Genomic DNA, 9,295 nt, shown 5'->3' with positions numbered 1-9,295 from the left:
CCAATGTAATCTGTTTAGTCTTGAAGGTGCCACAACACTCTCTGTTGCTTGTGGGTCAAGCTTTGATCTAGTTTGATATAAAACACCTTTTACCCAGTAGCAAAATGCCCATGAAAGAGATGAAATGGGCTTTTGCATTGAGCCTGCCAATTAACGGAAATTTTAGGAAACTTTCTGGGTGGAGTTTGTTGGGTTTGTTAAAAGAAGTATTGGCCCTGTAAACAACTGCCTTGATGGTCCATCTGGTCTGACACTGTCTCCAGATATGGGCAACCGGTGCCAGTTCAAAAACCACAGTATCACAACTATGACAGCAGTGCTGATGCACTTCTGGCTCATCCATTTTGCTTATCCACACTATCTGATACTCTGAGGTATACTGCCTCTAAACTTGGAGGTTTTATTAAACCAGCCTCCCCCAACTTGACACCCTCCACAGTTTTTGATCTACAGCTTCCATACTGATGGGAGTTGTAGTCCAAAACTTCTGGAAGACACTGGCCTGGGGGAGGCTGCATTTGTTACCCTATCGTGACTAATGGCCAGCAGTGGAATATCTTCATAAATTTGGGTCATCCTTTTCTTTGTTTCTTTAAACCATATCAGCTTCTTCATCAATGGGCTGGTCCAATGCTATTATTTCATTTCCAACCCCCTTCTCTGTCGCTTGCTGTTTTGACTCCAAACATTCCGAAATATATGATTTATTCCTGGAGTTGTTTCTGTATTTGATTTCCGGATCAGTGTTGTTTTAAGAAAGGAAACTGAGGAATGTAAACGTAGGCTGACATCCTAAAAAGAGGATGTCCCCAAGAAACATCCATAGGATTGAGCTGCCAGGAAATGAAAAAAATAATCTTAAAATATTAGCATTACAGCTGCAAGTTTATCTTTAACTAATTCCTCTGTGTGTTTGTGCACTGTACATAGATAGGTGATAGATTTAGAGCAAGAAGAATATTTGGACATGGATGTGTATGAATGATTTTATGCTTGGGAATACATTCTTTAGTAAAGAGTAGTGAAAACAGCTCTTGAACGGTGGGCTGAAGAGAAATGAAAACAGTCCGCTGACATTAATGGGGCTGGGACTGAACCAAACCTCCACTTTGGAATGAATGCCAGACGTTGCTTTCCTGAACTCCTTCCAAGCGCCTGAGCGTCGATTTTCATTCTGTTTGTGCTAAATGCTTATGACTAGCACTGGAAAATGGAGTTCCTCCCTTGATCATAGAGATTTAAAAAAGAAAAAGAAAGAAAGAGGCAGGGGGAGCCAGAGAATTGTGCCAATTTGTTTCCATTGCCAGGAGAAGCCCTTGTGCTTTGAGTAATGCAAAACAATGTAAAGTTCCCATGAAAGCTGTTCATTGAGAACTTAAGAAACACACTCAAGAGCCTTTTCCCCCCACTGCGGCATTCATCACCAGCGTGTTCCAGAGATTCTCACAATGTCAGCAAAACGCAGAACGAGGTCAGGGGGAGAAAATCCAGTTATATCAGGCACACTGCCGTACCACGACCCTGTTAATCCGCTGGCGATTCCTGTCCGTTTGTTTAGAATAGGTGACCCGGTTTACTTTTCTGATCTCCCTTGTCCTGCGTGACAAACTGATGTTTGGCAGTGTGTGTTGTCATAGGAGGGTCATATTTTTCACAGGTGACAGCTACATTTCAGACTCACAGGTAGCCGGAACATTTGATTTTGTGTCGTATTACTGGCTCCTCTTACGCTGCCATCCAAACCCGGACACCGCACACATATATTCATACATGACTTTGCCTGATTCAAATCCAGGAAATATCAGGTTTCACTTTTAAAGGGAAAGTTTCTAGTTCTCATGGGCGGAGATTCATTCATCCTTTTGATGCAGCCTTCGCAGCCTTCAACAACCTGGTGCCCTCCAGATGTTTTTGACCAAAACACCCATTACCCCGACCATTAACTATGCTGGCTGGGGGCTGACAGGGAATTGATGGTGGGGGAGACTGATTTAATGCATGTAATGGATTTCCATTCACGGAAATCTTTCATTGCTCAGTTTCATTGCTGCGCTTCCCTATCTCGTACACCCTTCCCCAATCACAGAACAAATGCTTGCCTAGCATGCATTTAGAAACATGTTCCACCATGCAAGCGCAGTCGAGAGTTTTGGACATGAATAATGCTAAGCATTTATTGAGTGCGTAAAGCGTGTTCAAAACTGTTGACATGCATTCTCTTGAAGGAGTGTTCCCGTTTGCTGGCAGTCATTGTTTGAGTCCCTGCTCTAGATGCCCCTGACATCAGAAGTCAGATGAGCAGCTGCTGCAGGGTATCTCCTATTGTGGCACCTCAGTGGTAGAATAGGCTTGCCAGAGACATACACACTCTTTACAGCCCAATCCTAGGCTTACTCAGAACATAGATGCACTCTGTTCAAAAGGACTTACTGCCAAGTAGGCATATATAGGATTACTGCCTAAGGATTGCACCTTTGATGGGAATTTGGATCTTCAGGTTGCTGTCGATTTTGCTGTTGCTGAGCTTTATTCTTCTGGCTGCAGTGTAATTGAATTATGGAACTATTTTGACTGCGATGTAAGGCACATTGAAGATTTGAGAGTGGAAAGGTAGGTAATAAATATTTGAAGCACACAAACTACCTTTCACACGGGCTTACCTAGGAGAAACACCAATTGAACTCAATGGGATTTGCTTCTTAGGAGGTACATTCAGGATTGTGCTGTAACTTGAATTCTTACAACAATCTCGTCCAACCACCAGTGCTGTCATCTTCACCTTGCAGAAGCGGGCAGCGCTGGGGATGCAAGAATAGCAGCCTATCTCAGGCAATCTAGCAAGATTGTGAAATGCGAGGTGAAATTTTAGACGGGCTTTCTCCTTCCCCGGCTAATTTGCAGTCACACCACCAGGCCATATGTATAACAACACCCCCTTGAGAAAACAGAGAACATCATTCCCCTCTCCTTCCAAGCTTCCAGTCCTGGTGAAGCACACTGGAGCTGGTTCTATCGAATGCCTAGCTTCAGGGCTTGTGAGTGTGTTGGCGCTGAACTTCCACAACCACCAGTCCCCCCAGTTACAGGGCCTGCCTTCCAGACATGCTAAGCATTCACCATGCAGATTCTCTACGTGACAACTGGCCCACCCATGAGGCCAGGTGAGGCAACTGCCTCAGGCAGCAGGATCCACGGGGGCAGCATATCCCCAATGTAAATCTTTATTCCTTGCTTGTTACTGATGTCGATCTTCACTCACCCCTTCTGTGGGGTGGGCACTATTTGGTGGTTTGTCTTAGGTGCCAAAATGTCTTGGGCTGGACCTGCTGTACACACACACACACACACACACACACACACACACACACACACCAAGCCACACTGTGCAGGCAGCTACTAAGAGGTCATTTGCTAGTGTGTGACCCCAGCAACAGTGAGGGAAAGAAGGAAGGTGGTGGCGTTTCTGGCTTCCATTGTGCAGTCTGCCTTTGTGGCATGGCACATGTGGGAAATTTCTGAGCACCCTTCCGCAGTGAATGGGCCTGGCTGGGGCCTGGCTGCTCTACCCGCTCGCTTCCGCTAAGGGCTTGGCAGGCTGCCCACCGCAGCCCTGAAGGATTCTGGGAAGATGAGAGGCTCCCCAGTTCAACACGCCAGCATTAAGCAGGCCTGACAGCCCCGCTCCTTCCCCACTTGGCAGCGGTTCAAAGTGCTCTTTCATTTGAAAGGCTGGAAGGCTGCCATGTGCAATGCAGATTTGCTGTGCCTGCTCTCATAAGGAACTGATAAATGCCGTTGCCGTTGCTGTGGCAACGGGAGGCTATCAGAATGGCCCTGTGATCTGCAGCCTCTCGGCTCTGCAGGGTTTTTCTCTCTTCCCTTCGCCAGTCCTCCCCCACCCCTCTCTCTCTTCTCCTTCCTCCTTTTCCTCCTTCCTGAGATGGTAAAATGAAAAATGCTCTTTTCGAAAAGATTAACCCATGAATTGCAGGAAGGAAGTGCACTTGGAAGGGACTTGAGGCGCCACTCCAGCAAAATTAACTCGACATGCAAGCTTGCCTCTTTGGGTTCGGCTTTCTGTGAGGGTGTGCAGAAGGAAACGGGGCGTTTCTTGAGCAATGCCTTTTAATTGCCAGCTGTACGAGGTTTAAATCTCAGCACTTGAGTCGCTTCCATACGACATGCTTATTCAGTGTTCATCCTGATTTGCTTGGGCAAAGTGTGCCTGGAGGTTTTGTGGCACCCGCTGAGGATTCACGCCGATTTGCTGGCAGGGAGGTTGTGCAAAAACACATCAAGCATTTGTTGCTCCATACTTTCCAGTGCGTTTCCCTTGCCACTTTTCTTACTGCAAAAAAATCCATTTTTATTTTTTGAAAGCAGTTATGTTGTGCAGAAGCCCCAATTCAACTTTGTGTAACCGGAATTGACTGGCATGAGATTGAATTCCACCTGCAATATAGCAAACATTTTGGAAGCGGTCTTGGACCCCTTGATATAGCAATGTTGGCCATCACCACTTTCGCTGCCTCTGTCTCTAAACAGAGACGGGCTACTGATAAGATTTCAACAAGAGTATAACGGCACTGGTATGCTGAATCAGCCATTTGTAAATATAAGTTTTCTACCTGCCCTGAATCCTCCAATATTCATCTTAATGGATGTTCATGAGTTCTAGAAAACGGCACCACACAATCCTTTTAACATTTCAGGGGCTGTACAGGGGAAACGAAGACTGTCCCCTTTGGGCAGTTCAAATGAAAAGATAGTTTAAATTCAAATATACGGTACTTAAAAATCTCGTATCAGTGGAGAGTGTTCATCTGAGTTTACAATGTTGGATTCCTAGCTCAAGTGAGCAAATTGCAAATTATAAGGGGAACAGTCCACACTAGGCCTTCACTAATCAAGACCAGGATTTTAGTGGTATTGTCTAAAATATATATAGATATATTTTTTAAAAATCTGTGCTGTGATGAACACACATAAAGAAGTAATTTCGGCATCTGTTTTGCCAGACGTCTTTCAAACCTTGAAACTGAGGACTGTTCCATATACAGTACATTATGTTTGAGATTTGGGGAACTGATCCTGAGAACAAAATAAAGATGAACAGAGCATTTCTGACTGGTGTGCTTCTGTGTAAAGGAGAGCTTTTGCCTGTAAAATACATGCAAGCTATGAGCATCCAGTAACCACTTTATGCCCAAGCTACTGCAGCTTTTACCTCAATTTATTAGGTATGTGTTTATACGACTGCCAAGTTCCTTCTCAATTGCTTTTTAACAAGTCCCTTAAAATTTCTTATTTTCAGTGTAAAAGTACTGCTGGGGAAAATTTTTTTGGTGATAAATCAGAAAGGAGAATGGAAAACTGAAATGCAATAGCTTCAAATAACTGAAACTAGAATGGACATACACATGGGGAGAGAGACTTCATGCATGTGCAGGTTATACTGTGTATTACTTGAAATCGGTTTTAAGGAGCAATTGTAGGCACAGGAAGCTTGTGTAAATCAAGTTGGTGTAAATAAATTAATCCAGTATAGAGTTACACCAGATCCAAACCCCATCAGCCAGCAGTGGGGCTACTGCTCTGCCTAAACCCGGCAGAGGGAAAATAAGCCTTTAAAATGGTGTTCTTTTCTAGGTTGCTAGTGGTGCGGGGGGGGGGGGGACATAGAAAGGAGACCACATATTTGTTTACTTACAAACCCATCAAAGGCCAGGTTCATGTGCTTTTCCATACATCAGTCAGAAAAATTGCACAGGCAGTAAAACCTAGCTTAGTTACAAAGTGGCAAAATTTTCTATATTATAAGTATAGGAATTCAAGACACCGGTTGAGCCAGGAATCTGCAGGATGAGCCAGAGATCCGCTGCATCCTAAACTACTCATTCTGGTGGATCTTGCCATAGGATTGCTCCTTTAGTTAAGTTCAAAATAATAATGTTCAAGGGTATGAAACAGCTGCTTTTTTTTTTACTGGAGACTCCTATTTGATATATGAAGATTAACTGCAATAATTTAGAAATCTACAGTATCTCTATACCACAAACGGAAGCATCACTGTCAAAGTATCCTCTTCATGCCACTATACTGAGTCGAAGGAGATATTTCTTCACAACTGCAAAGGTTAAAAAAAAAAAATCAGCCCAGATTTTGTGAAGCTGCTTGTAGTCAACTGTAATTTTGTTACCTGACTCTCTGGGCTCTTGCTTACGGTTACCATGGTAATCCTGGCCTGCTCTATACAATCTGTCTCACTGGAATTTCCTGATTATTCAAAAACTATTCCAAAAAACCAGGGCGGGGGACTCTCCTTTTATTATATATTTTTTCTATTCTTTTAAGAGTTTGGCGACAATTTTGAATAAAAATCAGCTAAGGTGAACTTGTTTTGCTCCAGTCACCTGGAAAGGAGATAGTGAGATAAACACGGACTTTGAAATGTTCCCATAAATATTCTCTCGTTGCAGCTCAGGGGAGAACAAAAGGAGAAGGAAAAAGATAGGCTAAAAAGCCAATGGTATGTCAACAATTACAGTGTGTTGTTCACAGTGACTGAAACCTTTCCCAGGTGGTCGCTGGCTTGCTATTCTAGCTGTTTTTGTGAGCAGCGGAAAGTATTGCTTTAAAATTATTTTCTTTCTTCCCATGCGCTCTATATACATGTGAGTGAGAGAGCTAGAATATGTTTTGTCCATCATGCAGAAAAGCAGAATTAAAGCGCGTTACAGCACCATTTCACTTTTGTGCAGCTCTCTCACACATTTGTATATGAGCTTTGTGTGATAAGAGGGCACCTTCATAACCCACCACAAAGAAAGTGTGTGCATCACAAGAAACAGAAACACTAACATAGTGTTCTTATGTAGCAAATCCATTTCCAGAAGAATCCAAATTTAGACTTCGGCAGTAAGAAAAGTGACAAAACGTTGGAAGTAGTACAGCAGGGATCATTTGGTCAGTAACCTTTGGGTTAATTCTACTGACAGTTAATCAGCCAACCATGTGTGCCTGTCTGTGTGTGTAGGTGTTGCCTAGGAACTAGTCAGTGGCATGATGCTTGCTGAGAACTTGAGCTCTGATTGGCTGTGTTATTCAGAAGGTGCCTTTCCTCTGTATCTGTATCTATGTCTCCCTGCTCTCTGTACAAGACATGCTATAAAATACAAGACCTCTCTGTTTCTTTCTCCTCAAAGTATACTCTGTTTTGTTAAAATTCTCTCACTAAGGTATTATCTGTTTCTTTTCTCTCTGGACTCCATCTGTATTAATTAGAATAACTCTTCTAATACAAAAAACTCCGCAGGACGATAACAAGCACTCGATGGCGGCATTGCATAACCTCTGTGCAACATCTGTGAAAACAAATCTGGGTGATTGCTCAAAAGTCCACGAATGTGTCACAGATTCCTAGAAAGGTTTTGAAGTTAAGGAAACAATGATTGAGGTGCATCCTTCACCCATTATTGTAGCAAATTGCTTACAGCGTGAAGGCAGGAATACTCCTTTATCACGTGCGAACCACTGGCTGAAAACAAAACAAGGACTCTGGTATTTGCTATGCATTTTGCAAAAATAAGTTCTTATTCCATGTTTGGAATCAACTTGCTGGAATTGTTCCATTCTCCTTTGTATCTGAATTTATGAAGATTTCAAAATATTATGAAAAAGATGTATAGATGGTACTTAACCCCTGTAAAACTAGCAACGATTTATCACAAGAGTGATAATCTATGTTGGAAATGTAAAGAAAAAGAAGGTACCTTTTATCATATGTGGTGGACCTGCCCCAAGGTGAAAGACTTCTGGGAGAAGATTTATAATGAATTGAAAAAAATGTTGAAATATACATTTATTAAGAAACCAGAGGGCTTTCTTCTTGGAATAATAGGTTTGAATTTGCCCAAGAAAGATGTTACACTGTTTTTGTATGCTACAATTGCTGCTAGGATTTTGCTAGCTAAAAATTGGAAAACACTAGAAGTGCCAACAGTGGAGGAATGGCAGATGAAGATGATGGACTTTTGGGAGCTAGCCGGCCTGACCGGAAGAGTCCGCGACCAGAAGGAGGAGGTGTACCAGGAGGAATGGAAGAAATTTAAAGATTATTTAGCTAAATATGCTAAGATAACTTAAATAGAAATACTTGCAAGTACCAGGTTGGCGTAGGATTTAAATATGTGATTATGTGATGTTATAGAACAATATGTTTAAAGTTAAAATGAAAAGAAAGAAAGATGTTAATTGACTAAGTAAATTTTATGTGAAAATAGTTTTGGACAATCCAGCAGTAAAATCAACAGCCACTAGGCCTATGACCACCTTCGCCAATGAATTTTTGTGTACCTCTCCAAGCTCAATCTTTCCTGAGCTTCCTGGTGTGACTTTCCTTAAGGGCATTCAAGACTGGAGGGAGAACCAGTTCATAGCTGCTTGTAGGGAAAGCCGGGAAGTGTTTGTCTTGGAATTATCAGCCTGGAGGCAAAGATCCTGCACACCTGGCAGTGCAGTGGAAGCAGCCTAGTTGTGGAGGGAAGAGCACTGCTCCCCACGCTACGGGTTGGCTCCATTCACTACTCTTGAGTGTGCCAGCCTTGTACACCTGCACACGGCACCTAGAGGCAGCTCTGGAAATGCTTTCTGCTGCTGGTGGTGTTTGGAGGATCACGTACATATTACAGAGCCAACCAGGCAAGCCAGATAAAAATGACCAAATGTCTCATGCGAGACATGTCTTTTCATGCATATTTATAAGCCTTTCCTTCACTTCTGAAAATACAACAGAATATTGAGGAGGGGTTTGTCCAGTATTTCCCTTATTTTTTCATTCTGAACCATATTCTGCGAATCATCTCAGATCGTACAACATGTAATTGTTCTTCTCCCTTTTCTTTGCCTTGATTTTGGAGCTGCTTGCCTTTCAAGTGTCCAGTTAGGCTGCAAGAATGGCGAGGGAGAATCAAAAGTGTGAGCTATTTTAGCAGTCAAAGGCACTGTATGTGCAAGGTGCAATGTAAGAGACTGTCTGCTTCTGATTTCAGTTCTGTGGTTACTATGACGATGCAATATTAAGTATGGAAGCACTCCTGTATCCCTGTATCACAGGCAGAAAGAGAGCGGGGAGTAGGAGAAGCTGAGAACAGCTGTTTTACTGTAAACAGTAACAAGATTTGGTTTGGCTGGCAAACATTCAGAATTTGGGGCTAACCTTCCCTACCCCCACCCCACCCATACTGCAGGAAATAGCGCTAGAGGCTTGCAGTAAAAAATAAAGTGAAAAAATAAA

At 42.8% G+C, this 9,295-nt stretch overlaps 1 long non-coding RNA gene across 1 annotated transcript; it reads right to left on the bottom strand.

The window, feature by feature from the left end:
• Positions 1 to 201: 201 nt before the first annotated feature.
• On the bottom strand, positions 202 to 8,286 carry LOC308462591. The gene is made up of 2 exons (XR_013979222.1): positions 6,862 to 8,286; positions 202 to 6,127 (listed from the first exon to the last, which is right to left on the bottom strand). It is a non-coding gene; the product is annotated as an uncharacterized lncRNA (long non-coding RNA).
• Between the last annotated feature and the right edge of the window lie 1,009 nt (positions 8,287 to 9,295).

Source organism: Podarcis pityusensis (assembly GCF_964106645.2).
Source record: "Podarcis pityusensis genome assembly, chromosome: 1".
NCBI classification, from domain to species: Eukaryota; Metazoa; Chordata; class Lepidosauria; order Squamata; family Lacertidae; genus Podarcis; species Podarcis pityusensis.
This window is presented reverse-complemented; position numbering and strand designations above follow the sequence as displayed.